Here is a 12,671-nt window from a genome sequence, read left to right as displayed (position 1 = left end):
TAGAAACCAAAGTACTGGGATAGAGAGGCCATTTGGTCCTTCAGCCAGCAAGACAAGAAAGTGTTGCAGAAGTCAGCGGGCCTTGAAAAGCAGAGGTTTGCTTCTTGACTCTGGGGTGAGTCCCAATCCCACCTCCTCAATGCAAGGTGCCCGACTGGCCTGACAACCAGCCCACGTCCTCACTGATCAGCTCTGATAGGAATCTACAGCTGAGCTAAAAAGCGTTTAATATTTCCTGGGAAAGAGAACAAGGCCAAGCGGACATCCTGGAGCTGGGCTGTGCAAGCATGCAGGAGCAGAGCCATCCCGCATGGTCGGTGGTTGGTGTTCCTTACGTGGCCGCAATGGTAACAGCTCACCCAGCTCCATCGTGTTTGCCTCCATGAAGCTCCATGAACCTCTTACAACATTTACAGCTCTACTGCAACAGCCCATGAGCAAGTGGCCAAGAGGAGGCAATAGACCCAAGTTGGGCATTTTGGTGACAACCTTCCCAACCCTTCCTGGAACAGCAGGATCAGTGAGGGCCGTCGCCCTGCAGAGGTATTTCCTTGGGCGCAGTTGGGGCGGAAGGAAAGGCCGGCCTGAAGATTGTTATGTCTGGAGAAAATACTGTTTTTCTTTGCAGCCATTTCTTTTAGAAGAAAGGTGTTTCAAAGAAAAGTTGGACTCAGCATATTAAGCCTGCCTCAAATGGATATGTCACTTTTATTGGAATTCTAATTAAATGTAGACTCATAAAAAGTATACCTTCCCAATTTAAATGTGGCTGGCTCTCATGTCCGTATGATTCCAAAACTTATGACGACAGATTAATGACTAGGCTAAAAGTCTGTCATAACCTGGTAGGATAAAGCTAATCCAAATCGACTATATGCCATGATTTTATGACACAAAGTTATTGAAAAGTACAAGAATAATTAAGTGGAAATATAATAGAGGAAGCATTTTCTCAGCTCTGGCTCTGGGGCAGAGCCTGCCACCTGATACGGTTGGTTAGAATAGCAGGTCTAGTGCAGGAATACATTTTACACTACTTTCTAAAGAAATTGTTGCTCAAGCAGTCCGTCACTGAACGTTATTCTGGAGAAAAGTGTGACAGCTTTGACAGCTATAAAACAGAGGTGCCTTGTTTAACTGAGTGACACTAATTGTAGGTAAAAGCTCTACAAACACCCCTTTTTGTTCTCTGGAAGCTGGACAACATACAATGAAACTCTGGCACAGCAAAAATGCCGTCTCTAAATAAGCAGAAAATAACTGTGCTTGTTTAATTGAACACAGATAAGAAAATAAACTAAGATCACTTAGGCTCATGTCTGAGGCTTCATTTTCACTCTCAGCTATACTTAAAGTGGTCTTCGGACCACCTCTGCCTATAGCATTCTGTGGCCCAACTTTTACATGGGATCAGCTGTGCCCTGAGCCAGTCTGGTCAGCTACATAAACTCGTATAACTTTGGCGCAAATCTCTAGGTGACCTATGAGTGCAGTCCTGATACTTGGGCTAAAGCTGAGGAGCCGGGTCCCCAAACCAGAGGCAGCACTAAGCTCTGCCAGAGCTCACCCACCTGACAGACAAAGAGGCTGAAATTACTGCTTAGATGTGGTTGCCTGCTATAGCTCAAGCGGAATTTAAGGAACAGATTAACTAAGTATTCCATAAACTGCAGGTGATTTTGATCTCGGCTCTCCTTACCTGTCCAAAGTACAGGAGTTTCTGCACTATTCATTTGGGCTCCTCCATAGCCAGTAGAGGGAGAGGTGCTTCCAGAGGATGAATTACCCAGGAATTGGAGACACTTGGACACTTCTGCTGTGTGGCTATTGTATGTTGGTTTATTCAGACTGGTGGCAGCAGAAATGCTGGCACCAAAAAAAGAAGCAACTTGTTGATTACTTTAAAATCCCCAAATATTGTAGGCATAGCACACTTTAGTTCTTTGTCATCATTATGACATCATTATGGCTTAGTTTATTTCAGGTACTTTGGTAAGAATAATAAGTGTTGCCGTGCTAAGTACTACATCCATGTGGAAGCAGGGAATCTAAAATGCAGCAGGCTTCTGGCTTGCCATTAGGAATGCGCTGTGCTGTGAAGGTGAGGCATGTTTAGGACAAGAAGAGAGGTGAACACAGCGGGAGCAGGAGCCTGGCAGGAGAACGGGGCCCCCCTGGTGCTGGGCACAGCGTGAGCTCCCTTGCCACAGCCTCCAATCTGCAGGTGTGGCTGAGAGCTGGTCTCACACACCAGCAGCAAGGATGCAGGGACGTTGTCACCGGTATCTCCAAAGCCCTGGATTAAGCTATTTTTTAGCACTCGTGCTAAAATCTTTTGCATCCTTTCCTCCTCCTTGTCTGCGCAGAGCCGCACAGCGTCCCACACAGCCAGATGTGCGTGGCCAGATGTGCGAGAGCAGCAGGGCCCTCCAGAGGGAGCTCCCGCCCGGGGAATGGCTGCGGTCCTGCAGCCTCCCTAAGGAGCATGCAGCGCTTTTAGGCATTAATATACCCGTGTAAATGCATCACATATAAATACATTATATATACACGCTATATAAATATACGATTACTTTTTAAAATTGCTTTTTAAAAATCTGCATTTTGAGCAAGTTATCCTGCCTGTGCCATTACTGTGCTCCCACTACCAGGGATGACTCTCTTTTCAGCAGACCTGTATCTAGTTTTCTAATAATCTTTGCTAAATTTTAGTCTCTTTCAAACTCCTGACTACAGAGCAATAATCAAATTTTAAGATAACTATATTACAAAACAGAGCCAAAGGAGGTAGGTTGCTCTTAGAAAAGCTGAAATAACTGAAACATTAGCAACTAGGGAGCTTGCAAAAAATGTGCTGCTTAGATCTTTGCAACATGGAAATAAACATGAATTTAATGCACCTTTCCTATATTATAAAGTAGCTTATTTTAAAACTCTAGTTTGCCCTAGAGCTGTGAAGAATGTTAAATAAGTTGCCAGTTGGAAATGTGACTGCTTATTTTAAGTGACACCTGTAGGTTAAAAACGAAAAAGAAAATCACACTCAAAAGAGGAATTCATTAAATTGAAATAGCCTGAGTAATGAGCACAATATCTCACTCCAGTGAAAAAGCGTAAGGCAAGAGCTTGCTTGCTGGAGACTTTCTGGCTTCTCTATGTAGTTTTTAATCTCACATTGCTAAACAGCGTAAATACTTAGAAGGTCTGGGTATTTTCAGTTACTATTGTTAGACAGAAAACATGCTCCAGTTTCTTTAAATCTTATTTCGTTGAATATGGCTGAGTCATAGGAAAAGTCATTCCATCATGTCTAGAAACTGTTTTTATTCAGAGCGCTTGTCAGGAAAGAAAATAAACAAGTATTAGTTCCTGCCACCATTCATTTCAGAACAGTTACCACCAATATAATTAGGTCTCAGATTTAAAAAAAGAAAAAAAGTCTGAATGAAAAGATATAAGATTATGTGTGTCAGTTGCCGAGTATTTGGCATGAACAGCTTTTCCAACACTTGCTCTGGTTATTATAAAGTTTGAGTTGTAAATGGCTGCATTCAGCAGCAAACCTGTCAGGTTGAAGAGCTTTTCATTAAATGTTTGATGTAGAAATTTTTAATCAATGCACAAATAAAACAAATTATTAAAGCACTACATCAGCTACGGCACGTGCAGTGGGGATGAACGGGGTGATGTAACTGGTGGGGAACAGCAGCCACATTCTTAAATAAAGGGCCTCGAGCTGTCGAGCTTGCTACCACTGGAGATGAAACAGAGCCCGAGTCTTAACCTGTACCTTGAAAGTGGCAAGAGGCACCTACTAAAGACCTTTCCAAATAAGCTGGTGATAAATTATCCCAGTCGATCCCTCTGTTCTGAAGAAGCTGGGGAGGGATCTCCTAGGTTTTGTCTATGAAAGGGAAAAGACACATTTCACATTCTTGAGTTTTTACCTCCATTCTGTTATGTACAAGAAGGCAGCCCTGCAGGATCTACTTTAAGAATGAAAAATGCACTGTGATTCCAGCATGCCAGCCAGAATTACTAGCTGATTACTGTGCTGATGGTGGGTGTACTCTGGCTCCTATAGCTGAGCCTCTGATACGGGTATTGTTAAAATTCTAGCTTAATAACACCCCTTCTTTTACTCAGTGAAGTTTCTGCAAACAACGGCAGTTTGATATTGTCAGTTAGTTAACAATTAAGTGGGCAGTTGATTTATGCTCACTAGATAAAACAAAGCAAACCAACAAGACACGGCCATCAGAAACAGCATTGCCCTGCACTTCCCAGAAATGTGGATTTGTTAGGCCTTGAATTTTAGGGTGTCTGCCTTGACATTTCTGTCTGGGCTAAGATACAAGCCTTCTGCTTATTTGTTTAATTTTTGTTTCCTGTGTTTGAGAAATTATCCTCATTGTTATTAGGCAGCTAATATAAAAGAGGAGGCTGCAGTGAAACAGTTTCAGACACTCAGCACACACAGCAAAACTCAAACTCTGCTTCTGCTCCAGATTCCTGAGCCAGCCAGCGTTAGGAGGTGAGAGACCTGTGGGAAATGCAGTTTAAATGTCTGGGTTAAACACAACCCACACAACAAAATCGCTGCCCAACAGGCAACAACATCTCGCCTGTCCCTGCGGCCACCAGCCCTGGTGCAGGGGCTCCCCAGTCCTCCCAGCAGGCCCTCGTGGGTGGCTGCAGGCACAGAAGGTTACCTAAGCTCTTTCCCCCTCCTTCTTAGTCTTTATTGCTGTCTCACCTCTCTATATAGATATATTTAAAATTATCACACATTAAGGAATAAAAACTCTGTGATGATAGAGTAGTTTTTAAAAATGTTTCTAAAAAATTTCAAAAGATGTTTTCCTTCAATTTATGCCAGTTTTTGAAAAGAAGGCATTTTTTTCAAACTCAGCAAGTTAGCATGTTTTAGTTCATTTTTGTGATGATTTTAACCACAATTTAACTATGTTTCATCTATTCTCAAGCTCCAAAGTTTGAATGTTCCTGGTTACAAAGAGTGAAAAATTTTGTGTTTTTCTAAATATGCTAAAGATAGATAAAAGGAGATGCTAGAACCAACCATTCTGGAAGAAAGATGACTTTGGTACCACCAAGCACCTAATAACAGTCCTGTAAACCCCGATGAGCTTTGTTTCTTCTTTGAGCCCCCTAAAGATGGCCTTACATACCCATTTCAGGGCTTGCCTGGCTATTTCCTGCTCTGGGTTTTCAAACCCAACCAATTTCTAAGAAATTAACCCCCTAGAAAGTGCCCAGCTGCCTGTTCCAAAGTTCCTCTCTTCCAGAGTCTTTCCCATGCTCTTCTCAATAGAGCTTTAGCAGCAGCAGCCTCCTGGGCCTGTCCTCTGTCTGCAGTTGCTTCTGCAGTGACGAGTGCCCGTAGCTCTTATCCTCCTGTAGATTCCAGTAACTCCCATGGCACTTCTTCAGTATCCCATTTTCCACTCGTGTTTCCAAAAGGCCATTTTCCCATCTCTTAAGACTTTCTGCAAATGAGTGGGTCGCTCCATTGCTGCTTACTTTTTTGTTGTTGTCATTGCTCCAGGATGCTCTACATAATCAAGCTGGAGTTTTTTTGTATCTTTTATTCCTAAAAAAAAATCAGCTCTATTACTGTCTGACCAGTTATCTTCCATTTAAACCTATGCTCTCCCTATCCCTGTTTCTCTGGTGCTACGCCATGCTGAGTGCCACTGGATCCTCTGGCAATGCTTGGGTCTGTTTTCCCTCTTGACTTTAGGTATATAAAACAATTCTTGACACAGCTTAGGATGACAGCTTCACAAAAGCAAGTTCACTCTCTTTCCATAACGAATCTGCCTTTCCCAACAGTGTTCCTGGTCAAGCTTACTAAAGCCAAATGATTTTCAGTGGCGCTGTTGGAAAGACGAGATTTTATTTCTGCGATTTGATGTGTGCTTATTTGCCCATATATTTCCCCATTCACACATGCTTCCTGGTAATTTATTAAGGGAGCTTGAAAAACTTTTTTGATAATAACTCTACTTTCATTCACAAGGAATTTACTTTCATTCTTGTTTTAGCAGTGACAAACATCACTTTCAAAAGAAGGAACTGGTTTATTGTGTCATTCTGGCATACCTGTTTAACCATTGGGAAGTCTGGATTGGGATTTCTCGTTTTGATTTTTTTTTCTTTCTTTTTTAAATTAACATAGTATGTTGACTTAGTTGCTAGCTTCACTATTAGCTAGCGGAGGCTATGGACTGCTATGGGCTGCTGAATATCGAAGGAAAACTCTGTCTGTGGAACTTTCACTGCACTTCATGCTCCTTGTTCTCTAGAAGTGCTGGGCAGCCTTTTTAATCTGGCTGCCTTAAATACGACATTGTAAATATAAGTGCTTATATGTGCTTATGCAGTACGCTGTTTGATTCATGGTACATAGGGTAGGAGAAAAAGAAATCGGGTTTCATGGTATGTACTTTATTTGTTGTCTCCTCAATTCTCTGTCACTTTGTCATGTTGTTTCTTCCTTTTTCGTGCTACCTCACTGAAGCGGGTGGATGAACCCTCTGTCGCAACTTACTACATTGCAAATTCCAACAGATTATTTAAAAAGCTAATATTGCCCTGTTTGTTTTCTTGTATTGTCACCTAAGATTAATATATTTCTCTTTGCAACATGAAGATATTCAAATACTTCTCTCTTTCACTGAGAGAATAACATATGCAAAAGAAATCTGCAAATGTAACAAGCAAACCATTAAGAAAGACATGAAGTGAAAACTGATGTTTATTTAAAGTCAAATATAGAACATGCTTTGAAAATCCAATCTGGAAATCACCTACCCTCAAGTAATAGTTTTGTAAATGTTTTTCTAGGAGCAGCTAGGAGAGACATTATTGCCTGAGTTTCAGATCTCTAAAATATTTATAAATAACTCAGAATATTATGCTGTATTTTTTTCCTCTGTAGTCACTTGTTAGCCCTGTTACATTATAATGATTGATCACAGATGCAGGATGAAATGTTGGCCCCACTGAATCCATGAGAGTTCTTCTATTGACTTCAGTGAAGCCGGGATTTTACCCGTGGCTTTACAGCAGCCCAGTACAACAAACATGATTCTGTACTTCAGCTAAAATAAAATGCACGACACATTCAGTGTTACAAGAAGGAAAGCAAAGCTGTACCCTTTCCAAAAAGAGTATTGTGCATCTATATGCTTTTGATTAAACTTATGTTTTTGCACCTGTTGGGGTAAAAGTAATAAAAAGTCAAACTGCTGTAGTTTTTCTGGTATGTGTGTCTAATTTTATAATACATACTGTAATAGTTCACCCTAAATTAAAAATCGGAAGTTAAAGGTTTTTTTTCATAAACTAGTAATATAATCTCTATGTCACATGTGAAAGTACCATGTAATTTATATAGTCATGATGTCAGTAGTATATTATGTAAGTTCTTAGTGGTGAATGAGGTTTAGTAGTGCAGACTGATTTTTGTTTTATGTGATGTGACTTTTAGTCATTTTCTACTAGCAAAAGTATTTTAACTCTTGGGCTGCTTTGACCTTCTGTTTCTTCATGATAGGGCTGCTCTTTACATTCACCTAAACCAAACTAACTGTGAACTTTCTGTACCCATTTTGGATGAAATCCTGGGTCTCCCGCCTGGAAGGGAGCTCTCGGCTTCTTCTTTCCTTCTGAATTGTCACAATCATTAACTTTGCAACTGCATGGGAAGTGCTCGGGCTATTACTTGTCGTCTCCTTCTCAGCTTCTAGATGAGAAACTAGGGCAGAAATTTGACTCTCCCTGCACAAAGCCCAACTAAGCAGACTATGCAGCGAACTTTAATAGGGGCTATAAATCCACTCGCTGTGGGCTGTGGGGAGGCTCCATTACAGTCCCTCTGCAGCCCCAGTCTGGGAGCTAGAAAATGAGCCCCTCACAGTTTACCCCTTTACCCTTGATCGACAAATCTTAGAGTTTCTGAGGAGCTTCTCTGCTAGGCCGATTAATTTTTTTTTCTCCATCTCTCAGAGGAGAAGAGGACTCTCTGTTTAAAAAAATAATAATAATTGCACCTACAATGTCTTTTAGATATTCTTCCCATGTGATTCCATTATTTTTGCACATAAATACAGATGTTACTCTTTTCCATTAATAATTAGAGATGTGACAAAATGAGGCATTTGTTCCTGGGATTAAAACAAACAAACCAACAAAAAACTAGGCAGAAAAACAGACTCCAAATCCCTGCTAAGTAACAAAAATTTATATAGATCTCCATACTTGCATACTGCCCCAAAAGCACATGTGAGACCAGTCTCTCCTTCTTCACACACTCAACCAGCATTATCAGCTAAGATATAGATATTATTCAGAGAAACATAGCATCCAAAAAAGTAAATAAATATGCAAGTAACCATGCAGAGGATCTCCAGAGCAATAATAATGTGAATAATGTTGTGGTCTCAGCACCCAAAAGCATAAAATGACGGTACCTAACTATGGGGGAAAAGGCTTTTTCTTTGAATTGTTGGAGACACCAGGAATGTGGGCACACTGAAATCTGAAGGAGAGGAGATCTGGACAATACTGTTCACTTCTACCCTGCGTAGAGCAGGAGAGCAGATGGAAAAACAGGAGAGAGATCTCAGACTCATGGATCTTGCTTATGTCCTGGTTATTTTCCGTGAGAGGGAAGGCCATCATACGTCTCTCTACACGTGTTTCCTTCCATTGAGGTCTGACGTGGGGGAAGGATTATGTCTCTTTTCTCTTGTCCTTTCTTACATAGCACAAACATAGCCCACAGCTCCTTGTAGTTTACAAAGGGCAAGGAGAAACACAGAGTAAGATTAACTCCATGTAACTCGGAAGAGCTAAAAACCATCACTTAAAGTGCTGCTTAAAGTGCAGTTAGATGTACCAGGTCAGCACATCTCCAGCCTTCATGAGCCTTCGTGTCTAGAAAGAGCCTCATTGCAACATCTAGCAATATGAGTAATAGCAAATACCATTACTGCCCTTCAGGCACTTGGCAGTTGAATACAAATGGTGAAGTTTGGGGCTTATGTGATTTGATACCTCATATGTAATCCTCCAGGAAATGGAAAAGAAAGGGTAACATTTTAGACTGTGGCTTGTGCAACGTAAATGTGGTGAAATGCAGAGAGCTCCTGCTTGGTGCATCCAAATTTGGGTCAGAGTGCAAAGAAAAGCTGTCAAAATGTCAAGCCCCTATTTGACCCATTCTCTGAGCATCACACGGTGTCTATAAGAGTGCTGGGGTCACAGACATAGCTCAGAAATAGGAGAGAATTAACATTCCAGTTCAGTGTGGTAAAAACCAGGAGCTGCTACTAGGCATTTTTATTTCCAGGGAACTATAGCAATTAATACTATCATGGGACCAAATATGCTCGCATGTAAATTAATATTGTGGATGTAAGTTGAATAAACAGGGCGCATTAGCTCTCTCCTCAGTAACTGCTCTTTGCATTTCAACTGTTGCTCTGCATCCCTTTATTTTACGTTATGCACTCGAGATAGAGGAGCGTCATTAAGCACAGATGACACTGCTGAACAAATGGGTGAAAGCATGCACTTAAAGTGAAGAAACGCGGATGCAGCTCGCTTGGTACCCACGTGAGTGCTTCACACCCGTGACGTGTTGCCCTTCTTCCTCTCCAGCACTCTGGAGAAATGTCAAGGACTTGCCTGCTGATTAAATTTCAGCTAATTCAGCCAACAGACGTTTTAATGCTGAATCCTCCCTAACTTCTGGTTAACTTTGCTCCTTCTTCACCTTCTGAGGCAGCTTTAGAACTAGTCTGGGATTTCCTAATGAGCCCCTGAAGCTGCAGGGAGAGCTTGGTTCCCCTTGCTCATATCCCTTTCACTCTGTTACTAAAATAAGTGGAAATAAGATCCAAAGAGATGTCATAATTAAGGAACCAAGTGTTGCACAAAAACAGCAAATTTATATTTGCTCAGGCTATCACTAGTATCACTAGACATTAAATAGGATAACTTACACTTCCCTTTGAAAATGCATTTCACTGTGGACACAGATTAAAGAATAAGTTAAGATCTAGAAATCAATTACCCCCTTACCATCTTATTTCTAAATTTTACTTTTGTGTGACTAGTCCTTACCAAATCTTTACTAGATCTTTACTAAAAGAGAGAAAGAAAAAAAGTTTTGAATTTTTTTTATACTTTTTGAGGCTAGTTTCACATGATAAATGTGGAGAGCTTAAGTCTTTAGCAGCATGTAAGAAGGTGAATAAATTACTGTTCAATTAGACTATAAGAAATTGCTGAAAAGTACTTGTAATGAGATAATTGCAAGTGCCAAAACTGAGTAACAGTCAATGCTGGCGGCAGCTAAGTTAAACATGTGGTTAATGATGTTATAGCAAGAACAGGTATGTAAAATATTCGGCTGTGCCAGCAGTAAATATTAATTTTATGTGACAGCAATACTGTCTTACTGAAACAGATATTTGACATGCAAAACTCCTACAATTATTTTAATATCTTTCCTTACTAGTGATTTTAATGATATGACAAAGATTTTAGGTGTTTGCTGAAACAGCACTACTGTCATTTACTATCATTCAAACAAAATGACATTCTAATTCATTTCACTGCAGAAGTCTGAGTACTTTTCATACCAATTAAGCTACCACTGTAAAGACTATGATGTCCCTCGTTTGGGGTTTTAGGTTTTATAATTAAAGAATCAAAATGACAAAGACCTATCTGGAAAACATTTATTAGAACATATAATATAGATAAGTATTTAAGTAGTGATTTTGTCATCAAAAGGAAGCAGGTCTGAAAGAGCCCGAGTATAAAAATAGAAAAGAAACATAAGACTTTATAACTTTAAATTAATTATGAAACAGCATTACTGATAAAACAGGTAGTGCCTCATGTAGTTGACCACTCAGTTCCTTTCATTATAAGTTTCTTCAATCACTCCAGAAACATTACCCTGTTCTGAACCATTCAGGATGAAGTTTCCCATGCTGAGTGTCTGCCTCAGGCTGGAGTATTTTGGGAAGCTTCTTTGCAAATTCAATCATTCCAGAAACAGTACTCTAGAAAAACAAATTTCTGTGCTGAACATTACCCACAGGTTGTCTGCTGGGAACACCTAGTGCTCTTGGAGCAGGAACTACAGAATGATGGGCTTGCTGTCACAGGATAAGCCTTGGATTAGCTGCTAAGATTTGCCCAAATTTGTCCCCAGTACAGAGCATGCTCTCGAATTACAGCTTGTCAGCTGAGCTGTGGTAGTGAGCATACGCTCCTGATGGGCCGAATGAAACATGCTCATCTAAAGCACCTTTATGGGAGCTCTGCTCAAGTGCTGCTCTTCATGTTGACGACACTCAATCACTCATCATCTGAGCTGGAAAGCAACAACTTTCCATGCATGGAAGTTCCTTCATCATATGATCACCCCTAGAATAAAACCAAGGCAAAAAAAAAAAAAAAAAAAAAAAAAAAGGGAAGGAAAGAGCTGGATGAGGAACAAGAGTTGATGGTGATTTTGCCACAGGTGATTCTTACTGCGGAGATATCTGGTCCCTGTAATCCTTGATCAGCATCTGAGTTTCCATTCATCACCAATTTCATTCTGGTCTCCCAGGGAATCCTGGAGAAAGCTCTGTGGGAGCATCCATAGCTTCAGGCCTGGGCACGACCACGATCTGTAAAAAAGTCCAACGACATAAATGGTGGGGTGACACCTGAGTGAGAGACACAGGGCTCCTTCCTGCACTTGGGTCTTTTTGCTATGGCCTTAAATAACACTGCTGTGTTTCTGTATGTTAAAAACCTTCCGCTGTTGCAGAAGTGACTGTGGTTGTTAATCTAGCCATCTCCATAGTTTATAATTTCAGCAAGTGTAGAGGTAAGGCACTTCACAATCCTCGGTGTGCAATTTCCAAGGAAAATACCTGGGGAAAAGAAGTCTTACAGCCATGGAAACGTTGAGCCTTATCCTAAGTAGTTAAATGAGTTCAAATTCTATCATGGCTGATAGGATCCACTTCTTAAATCTGCTGCTTAAATCCTGCATAAACTGCTGGTGAATCCTTAAAAGCTGAGGACAACTAGTTAAGTACTCTCTTAAGAGCGTGCCGGAGCCTGGTGTTATTAGGAACAGCGTGCTCTGCTATTGCCATCTGCAGCTGCTGGTCCGGGCACTCTTAATGACTCTCCTCTGCTGATGCAGGGGCAGAGAGGAGCAAAATGCAAAACACCCGCAGGCCACAACACAGAAACACAGAGGTTTCCCCGACCTCATCCTCGTGCTAAAACCTGGCATCAGGATTAAACCTACCAGCAGGCAGGGATGGGCTGTTCAACCCAGGGACATTGCCCCGTGCACGGGGATTTAGGAGCGTCTCACGGTCACCTGCAGCGGCTGCCGGCGGCCGCGGGAGGAGCCTGCGGGGCAGAGGCCCTGGCGGGCGCTGCGAGCCCAAGAGCGACGAGGTACTTTCTGATATAGCAAAACGCAGCAAAGGAAAGCGGTGAACTATTTCTAGGGTGGAATAGTAGCTTATATTATAGGGTGTATAAATGTATGTAATATTACATCTTATATGCAATAGGCTATATATATATATATAAAAGATTTAAAAATCCCACTCTTTTCC

Source organism: Tinamus guttatus, unplaced genomic scaffold, assembly GCF_059628265.1.
Source record: "Tinamus guttatus ecotype Peru unplaced genomic scaffold, ASM5962826v1 Tinamus_guttatus_pri_ptg000115l, whole genome shotgun sequence".
NCBI classification, from domain to species: Eukaryota; Metazoa; Chordata; class Aves; order Tinamiformes; family Tinamidae; genus Tinamus; species Tinamus guttatus.
This window is presented reverse-complemented; position numbering follows the sequence as displayed.